Genomic DNA, 24715 nt, shown 5'->3' with positions numbered 1-24715 from the left:
TTACCGGTGAAACTGGGTGGGGGTGGCAGGGAGGGAGAAGAAAACAAGAATACCTAAAGTTTTCCTCGCTGTCTGTCCGAAGAAGTTTGTCAGCACTCTTGCGCCTTCATTCTTTCCTAGTTTTTAATCAAACTTCACATTATTGTAAAGAATTTAAATATCTTGGACAATTTCAAGGTAATCGGGGCAAGACAAGGTCACTATTACTATTTTAGAAAATCTTTGTCAGCACTCTAGTGCCTCATTCTTTCATGGATTTTAGTCAAACTTCACATTATTGTAAAAAAAATCAATATATTGGACAAGTTCAAGTTTCAAGGTCCTCGGATCTAGGTTGAGGTCACTGTTGCATCTTAATAGATTGCGGGGGCCGGTAGGGGACATGTATTGCTTCAGCAATACTCAGTATGCTTGTTTAATCAGTTATTTCGCGAATTGGTTTAAACAATGTATTCAGATTATATCTAGCATCGATAAATAATAAATGTTGTCCCGTCATTGAGTACAAAGACCTTAAACCAGGCCGTTCGTACACTATCCACTGTCGAATGAATCCTGCTAGGCTCCATGAAAATTTGTCCTTTTACATGTAGTCGATCATTTGTTCTTTCCGAATGCTAATCAATGGTGTATAGATATCGAGTCAACGGAAGTAGAAAACGTTGCTGTAGAGCTTTTTATAGCCTAACCAATCCGAGATGAAAAAGAATCCCAGTGGTTCGGATTCATTAAGGGTGTATTAATACTCCGCTGTAATGGTAATTCTAACCTTTCTGTCGGGATGCATCCGGATGTGCCTTTCCTTTAAAGCCTCAAATTATCACGTGAAAAGGAAAGCATTTATGGTTTTTTTTATAATAAGTATGGTATTCCTATTGGAAGCAGAACAGATGTTCCTGTCACCCTACATTAAGGAGCTACGTGTATTTTTTGGAATAAGTTACCGGTTTTGAATAAAATAACTTTCCGTTCGACGAACTTAATAGAACAGAAATTCAATCTCGTTACGAAAAGGTACATTATTGTATATAACTCTACATCATCTTTACATAAAATGTACCGAATGTCCTTAATCTGCGGTATTTCTTATGATAAAAAAAAATGTTAGGTGATCAATCTTGGAAAGAAATGTATTTAAAGCTGACAGTGAAAGTTAAAAAGCTCTCGATCGAGACGAAACTTGATGAGAACATCAAAAGCAATTAAAAAAACCACAACATTTTCTCCCCTTTTTTCTTTTTCTAAATCTCGAATTTGTTTTTACCTTGATCTGTCATTTACATGCATAAGGAACATTGCTTATTCACCTTATTCACTCTGTACAGTTCCGATATCGTAAATTTATATGCCCATTTAAATCAGTAGTGGAATTAAAAAAAGTAACAATAAGTATGAAAAATCTAGGAACATATTCGAAATTCCGGGGGTTACACTCATTTTCTTGATCTGCAGAGAGGTAAGTGAGCGTGACCCATTGGATTTCGAGGATGTGACATAAAATGTATCCATCTTACAGATATATATATTGTTGAAATTCCACATTCCTTTCCTCATTACTAACAATTCGAATGTCGCATCTAGTATACTGCTATAGAGCCTGCTGCGAGCACCATACTTTTCTTGGTAGATGCGTTCTTTACATGTACATAGTCATGGTATCCTACCGGAAATCTTTCAATCTACTCTGACATTTCTAGGGTCATTTTCATGATTTTTTCCTTTGATTGAATTCCCCTGACTACTTATGATCAAACATATTTTTGCAGAGTCTTGGATCACCACTGAAGATCAAATAATGTTTTTGCAGAGTCTTAGATCTTCAGTGACCTACTTGGTTTCCTTGGTTTCATAAAGGGTGCATAAGCATGTGGTGCAGGAGATGTTTAACTTTCCAGAACTCATGGTGTTGCTTCTGTTTTATGCTGTCTTCCCTTTTGTTTTGGTGGTAGCTGTTTGTTGTTTGTTTTCGGTTTAAGGTAATCCCCACAGCATGTCATTATGACGATGTTGTCCATTCCTGATATCTCCGTTTTAAATTTGCCACCATCCTTGAAGTTAAATCAACTTTGGACACAGAAAGGCGTCACATTATGCTGACAACGCTTAAGTTTTCTTAAAAGACATCACCGAAAAAGAACAGTTTGAAATAGGGACGCGACGCCAAATCTTTGATGAGATCATGCCTTTCACTTTTGAATGCTTTGGGCTTTGTACCTACTAGTCTACGGCAATTATAGCAACGTTTCCTTTTTTCGTCAAAGAAAACTACATCACATTTTTCAAAATATGACAATGTTATTATGGTGTATGAAAAGGACAAACTGTTCTGTTGGTGCAAGTAGCGTCTTGAAGGAGGACACAGTACAGATCTCTTCACAATAAGTGTAACTTTTACACGATGCTGTACCAGTGATAAGCCTATGAAACTGTACAGATTTAAACGTTTATCTTTACGTTCAAATATCTCTCAGTGGTAACTCCCGCCTAAGGAAGACTCTTAACACACGCTCTAGAGTAAAAAGTCAGATATAAGAAGTCAGATATCTATTTTAAATACGGCTAATACTTTTCGAAGTACGAACAGCTTATATAAATACGGTCGTATCGTGTCGTTATGTCCTTGTTTTCTTTCTGTGTGGACCTCATCGGGACTATATACACCACATACATGTATCAGTAATAGTCTTCAATGGCGGGGACACGCATTGCGCTATTTAACAAATTCCATCACCGACTTGAGAATGCTAACTTTGTTTCTTTATTTCCGTGTTTTTAAATGTTTAGATATCTTCCGCATCGCGACAGAATTTTATTGATGGAAATTCATTATTTATATAGCCTTATATGTTAATGTATGCATGTTTTTCTGTTTTTGTTTTTCAACGTACACATGTACTAGTCAGTAACAAATGTATTTAAACAGTATTTATTCAATATTCAAACATGTTAATTACATACATATAATAACACAGGGATTGGAAAACAAGCTTAGAGCTTACATTAATTCCTCATTTAGAATTAGTCGGTCGTCATGGAGTGATTTCTTTTGTCTCCCACACCTGTGGTACAGATTCAAGGATACAGCATTGAGCTGTTCCTTGTAAGACATCAGTCACATGTGGGAACAGATTAATTAGAGTATTACTCGACTAAGAAGACGAGAGGCAGAAAGGGAACAATCTAAAAATATTTTTTGAAGTTATGAACCACCAACGGGTTTCACTGAAAAATAAATCATATACAGAGTTTATTTACAACCGCATACCCTTTGTGCTTTTAAAAGTGTGCTATAGTGGTTCTTAGCATATACATGTACAACAAAAGCTTTTTTTTCTTTTTCTAACGAATATGAAACAGGTTCATTTACTTATTTTGTTAATTTGTAATCAATGCCATCTTGTAGGAATATGAAATTATATCCGTTTGAAGTTATTAACTTCTGTTCAATATTGGTCGTCTTAATTATGCGGTGTCTGATTGAAGGCACAAATGATCCACAAAAATTAGCGACCTATACTTTTCGTCCTTTTTAGGGAAGAATTCTCGTTTTTTCCTTATTTAGTCTTTTCGACCCGAAAAGATGAGATATACATGTAACAAACCGTAATTAAGATTTGTTAAATCTCATTTCGGGGCGAAAAGACAAAACAACGAGAATTATGTTGTTGCACATATTCCCGCTTTTTTTTTCGGTACGAAATAACAGGAATTGATGCCTTTAACCTTCGCGTTTCAGGAGCAAAAACACAAAAACAAAGACACGACACAAACAAGCCACCGTAGTTTTACATTAAACATTGTTTTCAAAATAAAAATTCAACAGATGCGAATGTTCTTCAATAAGTTTAGCGGTACTTCACTAAGGCCTCTCACAGGTAGCACTAGTACACTGTTTACCGTTTCATCACCGTACATACTTAAATATTTAATCCTCTATCCATATTTCGTGTCGAAATACCCTATCTGGTGTTTTAAATATGTTGACATATCATTTAACGCTCTTTTAACAATGGAGCAGATCGTATATCTCATTATTTTTGAACAGGAGTTGCTGACTCTATTATATCCAATACTGTTATGACACAGGGATAAATAGAAGCTAGCGAAACGTACGGTCATTACAATTAATTACCTGGCTTGTCTGACAAAAGTACCTGCTCTGCATTGAACGTATACAATTTAGTAACACAACATGAATTGACAGCATTGGCTAGATTTATTACCGATATTAATGACATAATTGATTTACAATACTAATGTCCATCCTGTTCCACCATGTATTATTGCGTAATACAAGTGCAGTAGTACATGTCAAAGCCAAAACCGGACCTTATATCCGGATCATATAGCCGAGCGCTGATGCGTAAAGGCCCGCATATTATGTACAATGTTTCATAAAAACGCATAATGTTTTATTATTTTCATAGGTTGAGGATTTAAAAAAAATAGTAATGCATAACAACATATGTGGTGTTCAATCAATTATTGATCTAAACTCTCCGTATCAATTTCATGTCTCTCGTTTTTCATTTGCCACATCGCTTACGGCAACATATTTCAGGTCCCTTTTCCCCTTTTTCTTAAGTATTCCCTTATACTTGTCCCTCCATTTATCGCCAAACCTCTTTATTATGCCGAAATTCCTCTGGAAATATAACGAGGGTTTACTGTTTACAAACATATATGTCTTTTAACAGGTAAACGTCATGGCGTGTCATGAGTTGGTTTGTGAGACAGCTGAGGACAATTCGGCATAAAAATGCAGATTTGTCCCTAAAAGAAGTTATTAAGTATTAACAAGATTGAATTAAATGATCCATGCCTCAAAGATATATTAAACTCATGCTAAATAAATCAAAATTATTTTTTCGTACTAAGACCAAATCAGGTAAAATGATCCAATATATATATATACACGTATACATGTACATAACAATAATAGGCAGTGTTGATACAGTATAACAAACTTTGTGTTCTGTCGCCTTTTTTCCCCCACATGTATTTCCTTACGGCGAGACCTCGGTTGTGCCGATGCACTGTAACGTTACCTGGGGTGGTCTATTTGATCTGGTGCTGTTCAGTCCCTGGAGTACAGCTACTACAGCAATAACTGCCATCTGGAACGTGTGTATTACTGAAAGTATCGTCAACTTTTTCTTTTAGTTCCTGTGTTTGGTTTACAACTTTTCTCGCACCGCTGATATTACGGTGTCTTTTAAACTTCCATATACTGATCTATGCTATTTGATGGTACAGGACACGCCCTTTATGACAATAGCAGCTATAGTATGCGGGGACGTCGCAAACGCGCATGCACATGCGCATGTTAGGATAGCATGACTAGATAAATTGCCACTGTTCCTATTATGCTTATTTATCTATCTCACAGAGGCCTATACATAATTATAATATATATGTGGGGCTTATGCAAGTCTATGAGTCATGGTGCTGTGACATCAGTTGAAAAAAAACCTTTGAACGGGAAATATGAAACCTAGACAGCTGATATGACCCCATGTCACCCGACTTACAATCGTGTAGTAATGTTGTCATATTACAAACCTATATATAGCCAAACTGCAAACTAAAATCTAGTGGAATTTTTATTTGTTCATAATTCGGTTGCTATTTTATTGTATGACGATTCTAGTCTAGAAATATGACAGCACAATCTAATTTCATCCGGTAATATATAAGGTTTGTGCGGTAATATAAAAGGTTTGTCCGGTAATATAAAAGGTTTGTCTGGTTATATAAAAGGTTTGTCCGTTTATAAAAAATGTTTGTCCGTTTATATAAAAGGTTTGTCCGGTTATATAAAAGGTTTGTCCGGTTATATAAACGAGTATGCAAAAGGGGATAACTCTCCACTTGTTTTGAAATTTTCTGAGTTTTCAATATGAGTTTTTTCACTTAACAAACGTGTCTGTATCACCGGACTAGCCTAGATTTATATTTCGTTTATGACAAAACTATGAGGTAAACCTCATCTTTTGAATTTTAAATGTCTAATTGATAATCAAATAATTCCGATATAAACTTCATAAAATATATTCTACATTGTTCTATTTTCACCGTAAGGAAGTATTTGCTCTTGATTAAATCCAGCAGTCCACTTACAGTGTAATAATGGACTATTTCAACCATTTTACTGCAAAACACTTGATTTTCAAGGGACAGGCATTTTAGTGTAAATTTGAAAGAGTTATTCAGAGTTGTATAGCTGTACATCAAACATATTTTGACGAATTAGTCGTTTGAGGAACGCAAGTAAAATATCATTAAAAGTGATTTACAGTTTACTATACCATATATTAAATGTACATACACACTTTTCGTGAGACATACATTTTTCAATAAATTGTGAAGAAGAATATATTAGCAGAATATTCTGCTTATCAGTAATAAGAATGTGATGAATATTCCACATGCCATATTTTCGCGCAAATTTATGAAGATTTACATTAAAATAAATATCATAATCATATACATGTATTGTAATTCGTGATAATGACGAACGGTCGTGCCAGAGAGTTTCGAGAAGGGAAATAATCAGGATTTTTTTTATTTGACGCGTACAACCACCGATCGATAATTTCAACACCTGATACTGTTTCCATTAATAAATATCATGATCAGTACGCACGTCAGATCAACGAGCGACAGATAGGCACAGCAATCCTATGTAAATAATGTGGTCAACTAATTTGAAATCCAATATGCCTGGTACCCGGCTGATGACGAAATCTTTGACATTAATCTCGAAATAACGACACGCTACATCCTGACTTGATTCCAATCTGTGACAATAGCGCTATAATAAACAATATCTGTAATAAATTGGCTTAAATTTAACTTGACACTTGAACTGATGAAAAGTTCACAGATAGGACTGAAAAAGTGACGGAAGACTGATTGGAAATTGGAAACAGTGGGGAAATAAAACCGGAATTCAGAAAGAAGACAGAGTGGAACACGGGAAAGTGTGGGGAAATGGAACCAAAAATGTAACAGACGGCAGATGGGAAAGGCAAAACTGTGGAAATATGTGATCGGAAATGTGACAGAAGAAAATGGGAAAATGGGAAACTGTGGGAAAGTGGGGCCGGAAATGTGACAAAAAGACAGATGGGAAAAGGGAAATTGTGGGCAAATTGGACCGGGAACGTGAAAGAGAAAATTGATCGATAGGTTTTACGTCCGCTTCACAACCGGGCTGTAACGTTTTGTTTTTTGGGTGTTAATGTTGTCATAAATTACCATTTGCCATAATATGAGCTAACATGTAGCAATCACGTTGGTTTTGTGTTGCCGTCATCGACAAATGTGGGGCCGTTCTGCAGAATAAGGGCTGCTGTCCCCATTACATGTACAGTACCTGAGATCTCTGACTTTTCAAAGTTCTCTTTCCACTCATCCTTTTTGGCGATAGACACTCGTCTTTGAATAACAATAGATGCTGCGAGGATAAACAAAGTAGAAAAATACGTCCCGCTTAACAAGATATCAGATTCGTACAAGTAATGAACACGGTTGAATCGTCCATGTTTCCTTTCACTTTTTCTTGTTGATTTCAGATGTCTTTCATCCGTTTTGGTGTCGTTTTGTTTACTATCTTCTTTTTTATCTGCCGACTTTTTCTTCGATTGTCTTTCTCTCTTGACACTGCGGTGTTTTTTCAACACCATTTTATCTAATGTATCATCTTGCAAATTTATCCAAAAGTTAAAAAAATAGCAATTATGGAGCCCTTGACATAAAAAAGTTATAACTTTGGATGAATGACGTCAGATTCAGTGAACAAGTGCGTGTGCAGATGATTTCTTTGAGACTTTGTCTCCGTAATATTTAATTTATTACCAATAATCCTGTTTTGTCGCTATTATAACGACCGTTTCCTATTCCCGAATTTTATGTCCAAGGTTATTGTTATATTGTTATTGTTATTGATTTAATATATTTAGATTAGACGTTCGACATGAAGTTACCATACAGATATCAGCGGTCTTCTGACCTTTCCAACAAACAAATAACGAGATTTGACGGGATTTGTATTGTTGGGAAATAACTGTCGCTCATCGGGGATTGTTGTTATTAGAATCAGCACCAATTCTATTTTATTATTATTATTTCCTTTATTTCCTCTAAAAATGAAGAGATACAGAAATAACGAACAATACACGTACGATTCAACACTATTGAAAGAAAGAACATGCATTCCCACTCATGGTCACAACCTTACATAGTGACACACACATGCACATGGACATACACACACACACACACACACACACATAAGAGAATACTAATAGTACACGCATCATACCATAAAGTACTATAAACACATTGATATAATAGACATATTTACACTCCTCACACTACATTATCATATATATATAACTTTCAAAATATTTAAAGGCGGACTTTTGGTCTCTTTGTAATATTTTGTTATCATAATATATCGGGAAAGAAAATGACATCAACGATAAATCGTAAAATTACTTTCTTCCATCAACATGTAATTAAAGGCCAGGGAAGTCCTGCGTTCCAAATACAAGTATATATAAACATAAAGGTTTCAATACTTTTTTCGTTTGGTCCGAACACGAAGGGTACCGCATCGCGCTAATACTGGTATACATGTAGTTAGTATGGAATCGGATGACAAAAAAATACCCCCCCCCCCCCCTAAAAAACCCCCCCAAGGATTATGTGTATATTATATGATAACTTTAAGTCTAGGGTTCGAATCCCTGTGTAGCCCCGCTGATTTGTTTACACTCAGAACACTGTTGGTGATTATACTTTGTTTATTTCGTCTTTATTATTTCTCATAAAAGTCCCGTAAGGTATGGTCTTCTTTTCAAGAATGATTTACCAAAGTTATAGTCATGTCAGAAAAGCGAGTCTCCAACGCTTAGTTACAGTTTTTGGCAGTGGTACGGGGATCCTTAATTTCTACGAAATGCATGTTTTTCAGATACATGTACATTTGTATAATAATTTTGCTAGTATCACATATATTTCAATTTTACCCGCAGCAAATGAAGATTAACACAGCTCGTTTCAGACAACCAAGATTTATCTAGCTGTATTTCTTTAGAACTGTTTTTAAAATCTTGCAGAATACGTGACCTCAATTCAAGTTACATGTGAGTATTTCAGCTGATTTGAAATTGGAATGTGTAAAGTCTGAAACGAAATCCCGTACATGTCAAACGGGTGTGTCTGTGGCATGCTATTTGTCGCTTCGATTTCCCGGAAACGAGCCTATTCAGTCTGATGATATCCTGAAATTATGCCTTGTATTAATGCTTTGTGAAGATGTATAAAACGTTGCGCCACCGTTTGACCTATACAATGGGAACGAATTGGAGGACTTTTGACATATTTAGACGACGATTCCCGTAGAACGCTAAACGTCGTTAAATCGACATCATTCGCCTGTACGTATAGGTTCTGACATTTACAAATGTAAAGGTTTCATCTGCTTTCTGGTTCCTCTGAGGAAAAAACATGAATTATTCCTCTTGTGGCGTGTGCAATATCATTTATATAGGACATGACGGGATCATATTTTAAGTTAATTAAAGTACATTATAAGATAAATTTACACTAATGCCAATTCAACTAACGGTGTATTTATAGGTGCACAAATAAGACGAGCGTTAAGAGTCAAAATACCGAAAGGTCTAGCAACAGCAAGACGTCATATCGTAAGTGTATTGAAAATAGAATAGATTTATTATTTCGCGCAACTTTTGAAATGATAAGGGAGATAACTCGAACAAATTATTCGTTAAATGTATAAGGCATCATATGCCCTTAATGATAAATAGTCAACATCAAATCAGGCGGCCAATGGTACAGTTCCACACCCATAACGGACAATATCGTTTTGTCCGTCTGTGGAGGGACACGTGTAAAACGAGACAAACTACTTGAGTATACCGTCATGGTGACATGTAAACAGAAAAGACAATCCTCAACCATCACTTTCAAAAACGCGCGAGCGTGTCTACTTTCAGTAGCGGTATTGAATGACTGCAACAGCAAGGTGCAAAACAATATATAAAACATAATCTTCATAGAATTTTGTATTTTTTGATACATGTATGTTTTAAATATTGACGGAACAATCGTAATTATTCTGAATTAGAGTAAAAAAATAATAATAATTTAATTTTTGTATTTGGTCTTCGCAATATATAAGGTAATATCACTATGGTGTCAAAATCCAAATATGATTGGTCAATTCAAGCGTGCCGTTTTAAAGCGTCACTTCACTGAAATATCATACCTGGGTACGATAGCATGGCACTACATCCGGTCGTATTATACTGACGACAGACTAACTATGTGCGCCAAGGGAGAAACGACCAGAAATTAACGGTAGCTAACTGAATGGAAATATAATACAAAAGTCCCACGAGTTGCAATAGTGACAGCAGCTTATGTTCAATGGTCTCGTCCTTGTTTTCTCTATAACAGACCCCAAAAGACCAACCGATTTTGAAGTGTTACACGTTAGTCGCCTCAAAAAGTTATTAGTTTGGTGGATGGGGGCATTGACTTCCTCAAACATGAAACGGATATCCACAATGCACATCACATACTTGACGTGCGTAATAATAGCCATTTATATAACCTTTGAACGAAGATAATAGGATCCTACAGGGTAATATAAAATATTGGCACCCTTGCTCCTGCTAAGCCAGTCTATTATCGGTATGAACATCGCTTCATTTCACGACAGTATCATTTGCTTCATGACCAAAACAGCTCCTTCTGAGACAACAGCCATACTTCCGTTTCGAGCAGTCCCTTCAGAAAAGCAGCAGCCCCTTTTGCGATGAAGAAATAAATCATAAAAAAGATGATACATAGTACCAATAATAAGATGTCGTCAATGTTTTATTAAAATGCTCAGACAAAAAAATGGTTCATTATATCAATAAGGGAGGGGATATGTTTCTCATGAAACAATCAATCGATAAGTGACGAAGAAATTCAGCAATTAGGAATATACTGTAGTAATATACAAGCTATATATGTATAATAAACTCTTCGTTTAGTGTGCTATATATACATAATTTATCTGGAAATATTTCTTTGCGGAAATTTAATAGTACGGCCAGAATGAGTAATAGAGTTGCACTACTCGTACTCAAACAATCTAAAAAAAATGCAAATTCAATTTCAATAAAAAAATAACCACACAATTTATTACAAAATGTAATCGTTACTGAGAAACCTGCAAAATTACCAAACCCGAAAACAATGAAATGCTTGTTATGGAAATACGATATTAATCTCACACTTAACTAAGTAACTGCATAAGCCCACATGCCACAAGCACACAAACACACACGTTTTCCTTTCACGGTAGGTTGCTTCCCCAGTTTATCCATATTGTACACCTCCATTGAGCCCTAGGTCTGTCCCCAACAAAACCTATCGCCCTAGCTACTTCTGCTACAGCGCTCAGCAGCAGCAGTCGGTTGTGCGCAGGTGCACTCATCATTTCACGATGGGATTTACCGGTCTGGTATAGATCATTAATCATCGTCAGGGACCTGTATCAGGCTGTCAGGATTTCAGAAGATCTAATCAGCCATAGGTTGTTTTGAATTCATTTTTAGTTCTCAATATATAATGTTTTTCAGCTATTCGTTTGAGGAGAAAGGATATTTGATGACTCCCCGCGACTTTAAACAAATTGTTCAATTTTAAATATTCTTCGGTGTGTAAGAATAAATTTATTATTGTTCGGAAAAACAAAAACAAAAAACTGTGGAATTTCATTCAAATTGAGAAAATAACTATTCTGTTGTAAATGGAATTGATCTTGTTACCGATTTGTGTGTTCGTTTCAATAACTAGGTACATTTGCCATCATTCGTCATGCCTTCACGTCGGCTTTACACGTGCGCGCCTTATTTGAGATTCCTTAGAGATGGTTATTTGTAACTATCTCTTGAATGAGTGAAACTATCCATCATATGTTTAAATTTTAAAATATTGCAATTTGTAGGTGTACTATTGGATATGAAATATTTATTACGAAAAATGAGGAGGACTAATGCATACATATTTCATGTTTTTGTCTGAAAACCAATATAAAAAATACATATAAATATATTAATATATATTTCAAATGACGTGATATATGTATTGTTGTGCGATCCGAGCCAGTTGTGAATTCGGAAGTTGAATTGCGCTGAAGTTAGCCTATGATATCGTGTTTACCTGTGTATATCCTAAAAATCAATTCCTGTTGTCGATTTCTGCGCGGGACTGTCACCTAGGACCCCCAGAAGCAGTTCGGTACCCGCACTGGGTGAACACATATTTCTTTGTTTACCTCATGCAAATGAATGGACTTTTTCAATATGGGAATTACATGGATGCTATTTTAAGTCAACTTGGAGTATTTTGTGTTCAGCGATATGTTTTGTGCGATTCGTAAATGATATAAGCAGAGGGATACCGAATGAAACGCCTATTGATTCCGAACGAATGGTAAGTATACATGAAGTGTCAAACGAGTGTACCTGTATTCCAATCGTTCGGAAGTCAGTTTAATTTACAACAGCATCAGGAGTTTTAACTATATATGACACTATATGGACTAAACTTATATATTTATCCGCAATACCATCTGCGGTTTGATTAAAATGATTTTATTTTCTTCATTGGCCATATATACTTCTATGATTGAAACTTGCGGCGCCATGGAGTAAACATTTGCATTTTTATTTGTGTGACAGCTGTGTTGGCAAACAAGGTAATAAAAAGAGGTATGAATTTAAGGTCGATTTTTACGGTGTGCCCCAGATAATAGTTTTGATGAATAAAATATGGCGAATACATCTTTATGTGATAATTGGAATAACACTAAATGTATCAGATGATAATAGCGTACATACTAAAAATATATGATTTACGATAAATTATATAAAATAGTGATCAAGTCTGGACACTGCATTTATGACATATTCATAAATTATCCTAAATATGACAATAATATATCTTTAATTGCGCTCCATCTACGTTGTATTATCATTACCCTTCACTCTGGTGTTGATCTAAATTACATGTATGGCATATTTCATTTAATTTGAAGCACGCGTGGCATGCCACACCTTTGCTCATATCTGCATATCGTACAATAATAAGAAAATTAATAATTAAATGTTTACGACAATCGTATGATTATCATTGATGTAAACAACGGTCTCGCCGGTACGTAGTTACAGGACCGTCTTGCTCCCATCCCTACAGGGGGAATCAGTTACCCGTAACACGTACTATATATAGCATGCTGAGTGGACTAACAGGAGTACTCATTTCTCCATTATCAGTCATTTGATACATGTTAAGATAAACTGAATATTATCGATCTATTTCATAATGTGAGGTATATATACGTCTGACTTTGACATGGCAATATTATACATGTACATGACAAATATGAAATAATGGGAAACATGCTATATATTGATCATGATCCATTATTAATATTTATATATATTTTTAGATTATTTATTTCAAATTAAAAAAAAAATAACGTCACTTTTTTAAATTTAGTTGTACGACTAAGGATTAGGTCCACTTTATTTCATGTTAACATCCTGCTGTTACACCGTTGTCCTGGGGAGGGGGTGGGGGACATTTGTGAGAAAAAAACCCCATTTGGAAAATGAAACGCTGTGAGAGAACAGTTGCGCAGCTATGATGGTGGTTTTTAAAAGTGATCCACATATCCGCGTTTTAATTGGTTGCACCAGATGTGAATTCACACCAAGGTCGACTACCAACCACAACACGTGTGCTATGTTTTTTCTGTTACAACTCATAAACTATAATTCTGCAAACCACGTGCACTCATGGATAGCTAATACGGATAGGTAATACAGACGTAAAGACAGTATATATATAGAGAGAGTAAGAGACTGTACGCAACTGTCTGAGCTGGTATTACACATAGATGCTTCCATTCATGTAACTTACAATTCAAAACAACAGGGCAAAGTAAAAGTAGCTAGCTCACAGTACACGTTCCTTCACGTGTATTTAATTTACACACATGACGTCATGTTATTTACGAGTGGAAATATATAGTGCTACATTCATATTGCACGTGCTTTGCTATACATGTGCAAAATGATACATTCGTATGCACATGTTTTACATATATACCTATGATTTTTTCATTTATAAGGCGTTCTGCGATTCGTGGCGTACTTCATTCCTCTACACGTGTTATTCCGTCTTTTCGTATTGCAGAGTTATCTGCTCTTGTGAGCAGGTATTGATCGTTACGTCATTAGTTTGTGTGAGAAAATGACGTCGTTTTCTCATAAAATTATGACGTTACTCTCACAAACAAATGACGTAACAATCAATACCTGCTCACAAGAGCAGATAACTCTGTAATACGAAAAGACGGAATGCATGTGTTAACAAAGCGTTGTACATTCGTATACATGTGTTTTACAATTTAAGTTCGTACTCGCTTGGTTTATATTTGTGATCATTGCGTTCTACAGACAAATGCACGTGATTTACATGTGTGTAATAGGCGTTATCTACATGTAGTAGAATGCACGCATTTTGCACGTGAACAAATGACATTTTACATACGTGTGTACACATGCAGTTGTAAGTTCGTACTCATGTGTTTACATGTATTCCGCCTTTGCGTATTGCAGAGTTATCTTCTCTTGGGAGCAGGTATTGATTGTTACGTCATTGGTGTGTGCGAGAAAATCACGTCGTTTTCTCAAAAATTGATGACGTTACCCTCTCAAACAAGTGACGTAACAATCAATACCTGCTCCCAAGAGAAGATAACTCTGCAATACGCAAAGACGGAATATGTGAATGAAATACGTTGTACGTTTCTATGCACACATTGTACACAAAAATGTACATTTCGTAAACATGGTGTGTTACATTCGTTGTATGTGTTATGTCTGCGTTAACAAAGCGTTCTGCAATTCGAATGCACGTGTTTTTAATACATGTGTACACATAACATTTTACAATCGTAATCACGTGTTTGACATATACACGAATTTTACCTTGTAAACTTGGTAATCTACAATAATGTACATATGTAGACCTGACTGAAGTAAATGTAACATGACCTGATTGTGCGTGCAAAGCTAACAGCATCAAAAATTGAAAACAACTTCCAATTTCGGATTGAAATTGAAACTTCCCTGTTCTCATTGGATTGAATTTATATGTGGGAAGCATGTGAACAGACGGTATTTCAGATTGGTGGTCGACCTAATACTCGACATTTTATACGAGTCGTCGTCTTAGTGACAAAAACACCCAAATGTCGACATCGGCGGAATAATGGAAAGTCGTCAAGATAAACGAGGTATTTGACCTACATTTATTCGAGTTAAAAAAACATTGCAACTGCATTTGGGACGGCAAACGTCATTGACAAATAAATGAGGCATTCCATTAAAACAGGACATTCGAAATAAACGGGAAATTCAGGATAACCGAGTTCGAAATAGTGTAATTCGTCTGTTGTTAATAAACGATTGGAGTTGCATGCTTTTCTACCTCAGTCCCTAAGTATGCAAAAGTTATCAAACCCAACCCTACCAAGTCCCAAAATACTTAAAATACTGACACCCAACCTTAACCCAGTCAAAACGTACTTAAAATACTAACACCCAACCGTAACCCAGTCTAAACGTACTTTAAATACTAACATCATACCTTAACCATCTCAAAACGTACTTAAAATACTGACACCCAACCCTTACCCAGTCAAAACGTACTTAAAATACTGACACCCAACCCTAACCCTGTCAAAACGTACTTAAAATACTGAAACTTCTTACCAAAGTCACCAAGTACTTAAAATCTTACCCTTCACCCTAGCAAACTAAAGCTCTTCCCAAAACCAGTCTCCAAGTACTCACAAGCTATTGCCATCCTCCCCTAGATCCCAAGTATGTACTCTAATTCTCACAATCAATGCCACAGATGTGTTTTTGTCGGCTCGTCACATTCTTCATATATGTCAGTTCGTGGCAGCCGTATCTCAGTATCTACAGACAGGTTATTTGAGCTAACTTTGACTACGAGACCGCAGAGCATGTTCACCTTATCAAGACATCGACCCTTACACAAACCTTCTTACACGATTATTAACTCTGTCTGTGTTCTTGTCCAAGTTTGTGATGATTTAGCCTTCAAAACATACTGTTTATCTAATAAACCTCCTATAAAACGCCCGGCGTGCGTCATTGGCCACTTGCGGTCGCGTTTTATGTTTTACCTTGCCATCCGCATGAAAATGAAAAGTGCCAGTCACCAGGTTTGCTATGGCTCGAACCGAAATTAAAACGAAAGTAACATACTTAATTAACGAAAAGCTACAATTTGCGGTCGCAACAGTTCTGGTTTTGTTTTTAATTATTTAACGACCTCGCAAGCGCTAAAGTCACATGACAAATCTTGATGTGACACACCTGTTAGCCATATACCAGCTATATGATAAATAGGTCACGTGACACGGTCAAACATGATAATACAGCCGGCTTTGTTTGCACATTATATCTATTTGGTTCTTGGTTATCGATACTATCAAGGTAATTACCTCATTATCGAAGGTAGTTACCACAGCTACCGGAAGCGACAAAGATCGTTAGGTGTAAAGTTACCGGCATTTACCACACCTGTATTAGTGTTGTGCGTTTCGCTACTACATCTTTATACGTCCGTCGGTTGGCCGGACCCTGGACCCATTAAATATATTTTATTAGCTATTTATCTGCGCTTTTCAGTGCTGATATGTATGATTTTCTCAAAGGGGTTTACAGTTTGTGAAACCTTATTACACTGTCCTCTATTTAAGCCGTTTAAAGTTAATATTATTGATGCATAAACTGATATAAATCACTCATGAAAAATAGATTTCTTCCTGTCTGATTTACGTCCTGATCTTGATTAATGTTCTTTACCAATCTCATTCTTCTCAAGATTTTGGTAAGTCTTCTCCCCTTCTTTTCATCATGTTTGCGCTCATCACTTCCAAGGCGACGCTATTTCATTTTCTCTTCTCTTCTCAGAACAACCACTTTCCAGTTTTTCCCGCGGTATAACGTTTTTCCTCCGCCTCTTTGTATTTTCTCCACCTAATTCCTCCGTTAAATATTCACTGACTTACGTTTTACACAAGCGTTTGTAATACATGTATGCAAAGCGTCCATGTAACCGGTTTATAGAATTTGCGTTTCTAATTCAATCCACCCTGTAAAATGATGACTCGTGTTCACCTGTACATCCTTTATGATTGATATTGGTCATCTTCCAAGGGTTCAGTAATCGATATACATCTAATGTGCTTCGAGAGCAGAACTCTTGAATTTCAAAACTTGACAATGGTATGTAGAGTAAGGAGCTGGCATTGGTCTGTAGTAAACTAAAAGTCAACGACTACATTTGCTAAACGACCCGGCAGTTCGGAGACTGAGAAATAAATATGAACCTGCTCTTACCCACTGCATGCTGTCAGAGGCAACTAATGTGGGATGCTCCTGCACGATTTGACATGTGCTTTTTTTGCCCTCTACGTGCGGACACAAGAGCGACGAAAACAGTTGCTATTTCGATTGCAATATTTGAATTTCTTTCTCACTCTACTTCATAGCAACGTTTTAAATCCTAGCGCCCTGCTTGACGATTCCGCACAGGTAGGGTAGGCAATGGGTTCTATCCCCAGGCCGTGACTTACCAAAGCCTTTTAAAAAAAATGGTAAGTATTATTCCCAGCGTAGCGTTCAGTGTTTTGGGAAATCGCAACAACCAATCCGTTGTCAGTATAAAATGATCTAGTCGTTATCAAAAACCAACATGCCGCCTCAACATGTATGCACACAGTTCATGTACACACGTGGAGGCACGTCCTTAAATTCTGAACATTTTCTTCGGATTGGGTTGTGATACATAACCTTTTTACAATCATAACAAAACATTTGTTCAAAATATCCATTGACGAATCAAAAGTAAGTTATTTTGCGCGGTCTCGAGTTCAAATGCCGATGACAGAGGAAAATTAACCGTCATGGGTGTATTATGGTGAAACATATCGCAGGGATTTGTTGTGTTATAACACGTGTATTAGAACGTAGAGGTTTTATACCCAGTGTGTCCTATTAATACCGCAACTGACAAATGAAAAGTGAAAGTGATATTATGTTAGTTATTTGTCTCTGAAGCACGTGTCAATCAAGCATTTGAAACATCATCACTTAGAGCTAGTGTTGGTCCATGAATTTTACGTCACCTGTCTAAAGACTGATATTGGCCCTCGTCACCAGGCGGCGCTGCGGATGGCATCTTCTTCACAGAAGAGTTTCGTTTCCGATAGCATTGCTCCACTGGGATATCTCACAAGATAATCCGAGAATGGCTCCTAACTTTTATGAGGTTTCTTCAATAATAATTTTTTGTTTTAGAATAAATTTCCACTCTTTAAACCAATATTAAGTTATATTAATTAGGAAAATCACTGACAGGTTTCAATTTGTTAAAATGAAGCCTTGAGATTAAATTTAAGAACTATATTTGATGTACACGGCTCCAAAGCACCCCACCTGGAGCCTCGTTATAAAATGAAAACAATGAATCCTTTTTAATTACACATGACAGACAATTGGTTGTCATTATCACGTGATAAATGCCAAGTCAGACATTTTCCTGATCTCTCGTCACATTTACATAATTAGAAGCGATACCCTATCAATAACTTCCAGAGTGTAGTAATTATGACGCATGCAAATCAAAATGGCTCATCGTGAAATGTATTTTTTTCAATATATGACGATGAGAATCGTGATTCTTTTCTACATCTTTATTTTTGAGTGTACGCGCTTCTTTCTTTGTTCCCGTACCTGCATGTAACAGGCACGTGTAGTACGTATCGATCGTGTCACACATGTCGCCTCCACCTCACCTTTGTGTGGAACGTCATCAATATTTGCGTAGTAACTAGCATAGTGCAACAGGTGGCTGAATTGGACGTTCTTGCACTGTAATTCTTATTCTCCCTAGAAACCCGTCTTCATAAAGATATTTAAAAGCTGTTGAAATGATGTTAAACCACGAAAACATCTTGGTGTGACAATGAAAGTGACCACGATTCGGGCAACTACAACAATAGCACAATTTTACAATTCTCTCTTTTCTTAAATGCAGAAATGCCTTTGTATTTGATCGATTTGTAATGCACGGTCGTTCGACTCCAATTATGGCTTTTTTTGAGCGTGGAGCTTGTCAGAGTTTTTTCTTTCTTTTCAAAACGCCTTGTCTGTCGCTCAGCTGAGTATTGCATGCTTTTTCAATTTCCAAATTAGATTTTGTCACGTGATTCCGTTGGATTTTAATTTGTATCAGCAATTAGTAGTATTGCAATGTAACTGATGTTAAGAAGCGTGCTCTATAATGTTTTCAAAATTACAATATAAGCTATGAAAGTAAACCTTCACCGTTTGTGCAACATGATCATGGTGTAATAAAATGGGTTTGACGGCAATCTTTGAGAGACATGAAAATCAGTTACAATGTAAGAAAAAAAACTTGAAATACGTTGGCGTTAAGCAAGGTGGCAAGTCAAAACGAGTGGCATTATATGGATGTTTTATTATTAAGTAATTGATTTGAATTGAAAATGTTTACGAAATGGCGCATGCATTGAAAAATATTGGCAAAATAAACAGGACTAAAATTACAAGTAAAACAAGCACTGCGGGGCTTCAAAAAGGCCGATATAAGAAATGGTCTTAAAAGAAATTATGACAGTCAATAGTGGTTACAGAATATGTGATCAAAAAGATTCGACTTTTGTTTTCATTTGCTGACAACAATGCACGCACTTGTCAATTGTAAAGATGCAGACATTTCACATTCCATTTACATAGTCATCAATACTGGTGAACTTTTAGATAATTGTGAAATAAAAAAAAACGATGGAATTGTACAACCAGCAAAACAGCACGACTCTCATTAGATCAGCGTTCCGTGTGAGAAATATACATCATTATTTCATTTAAACTTCAGAGTCGTCAACTCATGTTGTTTAATAGCAATCAATTAACACCTGAAACGTACATGTACATCAGAGTTCAGTTACCAGGCGACAAAGGCAGACGGTGTTCACGGCAATGCCATTCGTGGGCCAAATGGTCTTCCGCGTTCTCATCGATCACGTACTTTAAAGGGACTTATTCCTAAGAAATGCCCCCTTTTCCGGCCAGTGCTAAACCGGTTTCCTACTTCAACTAATTAAACCAGGCACCCTTAATCCGGTTGTCACCTTATTCAACCACCTCAAATTCGGTTGTCTCCCGATAGCCAACCACAACTGTGTCCGGGTTGTCCATCTTACCAGCCACCACGCACTAATCCGTATGCCTCAATGTCCGGTTGTCCCACTACTTAGCCACTAATAACTACCCTTTCTCGTTCATCCTTCCACCAATACTTTGGTTTCCCAATTACCCCCAACTCCTACCCACCCCCTCAATTCGTTTGTTTAGTGTCTAATATATTTTTCTATCAAAAATGCCCCAGCGGATGTCCAGCTCTCTCTCTCTCAATCTAGACAGTTATGCTTAGGACAAAGGTGGCTGGATTGGTGGATTAAATGGAAACGTTACAAACTGAATATAGGGATCTATATTTGAATAGCAATTTACCAAATTTTAAGAAAATTCAGTTGACAAGCGCTCATAAACGTTTATTGAGTTTGAAGGACAGGATTTGTTGTGGTTTCAAATTTTAGCTCATATTCCTTCAGGTTTAAGACGACAGTTTAAAGATACATGTATATTAAGCGTCGCAATTTCATGGTGAAATAAGAAAATGCATCAACATTTTTGCAATAGCAATCTCGTTATTTTCGAGAAGAAAGAACATTCTCAGCTCACTAGAAATGCAGTCAGGCCTAAATTCTTGGTTTAGTGATAAACTGTTCAACTATTAAGACATATTTAGACAGTGATTTTCAGAGAATTTGGAGAGACTCGATGTGGAATACCGCTTTCGGCATCTTGGTCGTATTTTTTTTCACGTTTTGATATGCTTTCAGCAAGCTACATACATGAGCGCACTGAATTCTGTCATGCTTGGCCATGAGAACGGTTTCAAACTTACAGTGTTTTATATTTCTATAATTTGAGTTCCCCATTTAAATCGAAGAAGTAAATGTCCGGAGGTTAACAAATGTATTGTATAAACATGTAATTAAACGTACCCAACTATTGAACTGTACCAGAACACTTTATTGTCTGAAATACAAACGTGAGACCTAAAAATACCATATTTATCCAGGTGTATGTTTTTTTTAGTTTTTTTTTATAATATTTAGATAAGTATGTACATGTACAGTAGAACATCACTTATCCGAACGTTCTATAATTCAAAAACTTTTCTTTTGTATTTCGTTAGTTTTGACAATCCCCCTGACCGTATTAAAGACGAAGCAGACAAATTCTGCTATGTTGATTCATTGTGAACATTAAAATGCTGAAGTGGTTTGGAAGAAAGCGTCTTGAACAAACCGTGTTTATGTTTATATCCTGTTGATGTTTTGAACTGTTTGATGCATGTAAAGAATGTTGACGTCGTAAATCCCGTATCCGGTCAGTACTACTGACCCAATATGACGTCACGAACTAGTCTGCCAGAGTTACGCCCTTCGATGATTGAAGCGCCATGATTGCACATGTGATCAATGTCGGTGAACAAGGTTTTGTTATTTCGTTTTGCCCATTTTTTTATAATGCCAAGCGAAAATACCATAATTATCACCAGAACGACTTCATTTTGTATTTTCACGTTGTAAATGAGGTGAAAAGATTAATTCGTAAAAAAAGATAAATATAATAAATCATCGACCATACTGACTGCATGTGATACTAATTTATATTTTTACGCTGGTATAATTGTATTTGTGTACTTCTATCGTGACACAGCTTCAGATCTCACAAAAATGGATTAACATCCCATAGTTCAGGATATCGTCACTGTACCAAATACTGACCCCAACCTCGTTGTTGTCGGATGCTGTCGATGTTGATATGAAGTAGATATATTCGTACTAAATTGGACGAACTGCTCGACACAAATATGTCCATACACATATGTCGGGTTGGAGTCCTGTATGCTTCAACTAGACAAAGTGACACCGCAAATTGAAAACACCATCATGGTGGTAGAGGGTATTCAATCAAGTTCTGTTGAGTGTTTGCATTGCATTAACATGTACTTGACCACTGTCCTCGAGAGTAATCGGATTCCATAGGACGCTTGTTGGGAGGGATAAGGTCAATGGAGTCGGCCATACTGCCAATCTATATAGCGATCGATATCAACACATTCTGTGGCGTGCCTCTTTCACGATTGTATCCGAGGATGTTCACGCTACACCTAGATATTGAGTTGATGATTAGGTTGCCAGTCTTCATAAAGAAAATCACTCTGCATGTTTGGCAAAGATCAGGAACATTCCCAAATGACATCTTCATAAAAAGACGAATTAAAATATATTCTTAATAATACAGAATAAAAAAATAAATTTGTACATGTAAGATCTACCTCTAGGCCTTTCTGCCTTTTAGGGCTTCTTAATATTATTAAGTTAGGGTTCTTGATATTATATATATATATATATGTTATATTCTATGCAGGCGAATCCAGGCGGAGAAGAATATTAAATATTGATTTAATATAGATTTTGTTTAATTCACGTTATGATCATTACGTGGTTGGAGATTATATCTACCTTTTACATATTTCTTTCATTATAAGTTCTGGGACAGAAATTGCAATGTCGTAGCTATACAATAACATACAGCTATACATTGGTATTGTTGTTTATTGTTTATTGTTGTTGTTTATTGTTTATTTGTTTTGTTGTTTGCGGTTTCACGTCCTCGCAAATCGATCAGGGCCCAGCTGTTTAAAGGGCTACATGTAGCTTAATCACGGTTAAACGACATTTTTCAACATTCAATAAGTTCGCCAATATACAAGGTAAAATCTCACAATTATGCATGTAAACTCTCTTTACTAATTATTTGATATCTGAAAAGTTCTAACTAATTCAATGATTGTGTTTTAAAGACACACAAAAATTAAGATTTGGGATAATCACAGATTAAGCTAACCACCTTTTGAACAATGGGCCCAGAGGTCATACGAACGCGGGTTCTCCGAAACGAAATCATATACAGGAGGGAAAGAAAAAGTAGATGTCTCAAATGATGTTTGTAATGGGGACTGCAGACCAAGTTTGGTTTCAATAAGAAAATCTCCGGTTCTGCAGGAGCTTACATAAGTCGATTCTTACGATAACAGGCAGTGTGCTCTCGAAGATATATTCCTTTCTCGAATCGTTATGGACTGTTAATTGTATATATCCGACTGTTATTACAGCTGTTTTCTGATTGACACGATGTTGTAAATCATACAGATTCAGACACAAACAATATACTGTAATGTACGTTTATCTAAAATAACGGACATTGCGCAAACCGGTCATTGTCTGTGTCAACGGTCGTTGGTGGTTATGATTTTACATGAAAAAAAACCTGTCTACGGCAACAATATTCCTCGTCTGAATCTACGAAATTGTTTCTAAGTGTTGTCGTGAAAACTCGGACTGTATCTGAGACCAACGTTTGTATCCAAGATGTGTCATGTAAGAGAAATGACTCTCCAAAGTGGTCTTCTAGTGGCTTCAAAGTGGCCTTCGAGTGGCTTCAAAGTGGCTCCGTCATCTGTGAACACAGCCTTCGTGTGGCCTTTAACTTTTGCGATGCTGCAGTACCCTTTACAGACAAGCCTTTTCTGAGACAGTGGTCATGGCATGCAAGGTTCGTTTCGGTTTGTTATTATAGTCTTTAAACCCAATGAATCTGTCCCGACCGTTACTAGCAGTATTCCTTGCCCTTCGTTTGCGATATTCTAGAAAAACAGTTAGTAAAGGCCATGTCCTTGCACGATTGACATCTAAGATCTAGCATGATGCCATGTTTGGGCAACGAAATGCCGAATACCTCCCCACAATCCCACTTTCATTACTTGTCGTGTAATCGTACTCGCTACAGTATATACGTAGCGCTGTACAGAACCAGCTGTGGCCCTCCCAAACACAGTCGGCGGCTTTTACCTAGAGACGAATGCTGTATTACAAATACGTCTTGTCGACATTTGTAATTGAATAAAGAACCTTCAAGGACAGGAATCGTGCGCAGAGCAATTTCAATTTCTCGGCTTTTTAGGATTGAAATATCCTTTTACTTAATATTCGAAAGCTTTCCTGTGGTCCTTCATCGAATTAGTGCTCATCATTGAGTGGTATTTGTGATTGCGGTAGGTCCCATAGATTTCTGTCAATTTCGAAACCAAAATAATGGACATGGTTCAAAATGGATAAGCGAATGGTTCATTATTAATTAACCTCAATGTAAATGGTTTCAAAAACACTCGGTCTTTTTAAACATTTGTGGCTAGCACCTACAAAAGCCAGTACAGTTTACCTAAACCCACATTAAATAAAATTATTTATAGAAGTAATGTTTCACTGACTCACCATTTTTTCGGGAGACATTTATTTTGTAGTTTCAAATTCTTCGCGGGTATTTCAGTATAAAAGTATATAAGTTATTTTTTCCAA

The 24715-nt window shown here is 36.5% G+C and overlaps 1 protein-coding gene across 2 annotated transcripts in view; it reads left to right on the top strand.

The window, feature by feature from the left end:
• The window catches only part of LOC110467402 (voltage-dependent calcium channel type A subunit alpha-1-like), a 274929-nt gene that overhangs the window by 62984 nt on the left and 187230 nt on the right, over window positions 1-24715 (top strand). Inside the window, exon 1 of one of the 2 annotated variants that reach the window (XM_021524542.1) lies at window positions 12391-12522. The exons of the other annotated variant lie outside the window; for it this stretch is intronic. The gene's annotated coding sequence lies outside the window, so the exon portion shown is untranslated. Of the gene's footprint in view, window positions 1-12390; window positions 12523-24715 lie in introns of those variants that run through there. 2 annotated transcript variants of the gene reach the window in all.

Source organism: Mizuhopecten yessoensis, unplaced genomic scaffold (assembly GCF_002113885.1).
Source record: "Mizuhopecten yessoensis strain PY_sf001 unplaced genomic scaffold, ASM211388v2 scaffold11173, whole genome shotgun sequence".
Classification (NCBI taxonomy): Eukaryota; Metazoa; Mollusca; class Bivalvia; order Pectinida; family Pectinidae; genus Mizuhopecten; species Mizuhopecten yessoensis.
The sequence above is the reverse complement of the archived record's forward strand: the minus strand, read 5'-3'. Positions and strand labels throughout refer to the sequence as shown.